Genomic DNA, 2,648 nt, shown 5'->3' on the forward strand with positions numbered 1-2,648 from the left:
CCGGACTGGAGTGAGGGGGTTGGCAGAAAAGGCGCTCCTGGCCGGAGAGGGTGAGAACCACCTTCCCTCTTGGGAGACTTTCTGAGCAGCCTGCAGCCTCTGCCTTCCCTGGACATGCATCCCAGCTGTGTCTCTTCATCATCGAAACCTTCACCTCCTTGCAGAGGTGATTGTGAGGATGCAGTTTAGCCTCAACACCTCGCTAGATCTCCAAAGCCTGGTCTAGCTCTCTGGGCCCTATTCCACACCATACCCTACCTCTATGTGCTCCCCCTGGCCCCCCCCCCCCCATCCCTCAGGCTTCAGTTTAAGTGGCCCTGTCTCAGGGAGCTACCCCGACTCCCTGAGAAGATCCCTCTAGTATTCTTTATGTTGCTAATTTATGTTCCTGGTGACACGAATGAATTATGTATTGGCTATTTATTGCCAGGTCCCTCCACCAGGATATAAACTCAGTGAGGGCAGAGGTTTTGATTCTATTAGACTTGATCTTAGCCAGAGGGATGGGGGGGTCCATGGGGAGCACATCCCAGGGATTACAGCAGCCAGCAGGAAGTACAACAGCAGGTAACAGCTCAGAGAGAGAGAGAAAGAGAGAGAGAGAGAGAGAGGAGAGAGGGAGAGAGACAGGCTCCCTCAACAGAGTCTTTATGGTACAATCCAGTCCCAGTCAGAGCCAGCCCTGATCATAGGCAAGAGCTGTGTGAGTGGTGTGCTCAAGGAGGTCCTGGAACATGAACTCAGAAACCTTTTGGGCCCAGCTATGCTACTGCTGTGTTATTACTTGGCTCCTTGCTTGGGGAACTTCTAGAAAAGCTGTTTGGGTTTTCTAGGACAGGAAAACTCACCCTTGGTTGCCGTGGGAATCACCTGGGGCTGCCAGGGTACCCACACCGAGGTTCTGAGTTAATTGGTCTGGGGTGAAGCTTTGGCAACAGAGTTTTTAAAGGCTCTCTAGGTGGTTCCAGTATCCACAGTGTTGAGAATTAACTTGCCAGGAGCAGCAGCGTGGCCATGCGTGCTTTTCTGTAGGTGATCATGATGCATAGGCCTGATGAAGTTGTGGTGCTGCGGATGAAAGCTCCTGTGTGCCACAGAGCAGGAAACACTTAAGGCTGCTTATTGAGTGACTAAATAGATTTAGAAATTCGTTGACCCCTAAAGAGTTCACGGGTGGATTTTAAGGACTTTGAGAAGTACTTATGTGTTCTTTTTTTGGAGAGATTTTTGGTATACATTACAAATGTATAGCAAATGTCAGAAAGACAGAGATGGAGAGAGAGAAATCATCCCCCAGGGGGGATGGCCATGCCACAAGCCTTTCTCCTCCATTCTCCTCTCAAGATTTTGGGTACACATGCACTTGAGTTTCAAGCCGCTGGGTCCAGAACTCTAACTGCAGTCAACCGTGTGGGAGGCCAGCGCCTTAACCACTATGCCACCTGCTGGTCCCATGTGCATACCTTTTTTTAAAACCACAAAACTCTTGGGACCAGCAGATGACATAATGGCTATGTTACTGGACTCCCATATAGTCAACCGCAGTTCGAGTCCCAGACCCGGTGACTTAAACTCATGCTGGGCGCATGTGCGTGTGTGCCCAAGATCCCAAGAGGAGAATGGAGGAGAAGGGATTGTGGCGTGGCAGTCCCCCTGGGGGGTGATTTCTCGCTTTCTATCTCTCTGTCTTTGTGGCGAGCACATGTGCCCTATAGCATAAACCTCTCCAAAAAAGCAAAATCGCAAAACTCTCCTGCCCTCAGCATCACTCCCTGGGATTCTCACTCTTACCCCTGAGATTCTCACTCATATTCCAGAGTCTCCCCTGCCATCCTCAAATGGATGCCTTTCTTTCTTTGCTGGAGACCTCCTTGCTGGGCCTCATCTGAGTGAGGACCCTCATGTGTCCACTTTAGAGATTCCTTAAGTACCTGCTATGTGCTCACTGGTGGCATGGTAAGTGCTCTGCTAAACAGCCAGAGTCATGTGCATGCCAGAGCCAGTATGTGGCCGGCTCTGGAATTCAAGGCCCAACTCCCAGCCTGGGCCTTCGTCCCTGTTCTGGAGCTTGAGTGGTAGCGTGACCACCCATTCAGGGCAGGCTGTGTGCCAGGCATTGTGCTGAACGCTTGCATGCACTATCTCATTTAATCCCCTCATTTAATCCTCGTGATAGCTTTATGTGGTAGCCATTACTGGCCTCTCATTTCACAGGATGAGCAAGGATCAGGAAGGTTTGGCAACTTGCCTAAAGTCACACAGCTCATAACCCAGCCCTGTCTGCCTCTAATCCATGCTCCTAATTACCTGACTAGACTGCAAGACAGGGCTTGGTTTGGATATTGTGAGAGCATTTCTGTGCGCCAAGAGCAGTGAGTTCCTCCCTACTCAGTGGTTCCTCCCCCTCTCCTACTGGGCATTGGTGCAAGAACAGATGCACTCTAGATATACCTGGGTCTCTCAGGATATGACCTGGGACCCTACACCTTTTTAAAAGAGAACCAGCTCGGCATGGCCAAGAGGAGTAATTTGCTCAGGAAAAGAGGAAATTATTCCTGTAGGTGGCTATGCAATTGCTTTTTTTTTTTTTTTTTTAAAGATTTTTTCCCCAGGGCTCATGCACTTGCCAGAGAGATAAAAGGCCCGTG

The sequence above is a fragment of the Tupaia chinensis genome, unplaced genomic scaffold (genome assembly GCF_000334495.1).
Source record: "Tupaia chinensis unplaced genomic scaffold, TupChi_1.0 Scaffold000231_1, whole genome shotgun sequence".
NCBI classification, from domain to species: domain Eukaryota; kingdom Metazoa; phylum Chordata; class Mammalia; order Scandentia; family Tupaiidae; genus Tupaia; species Tupaia belangeri.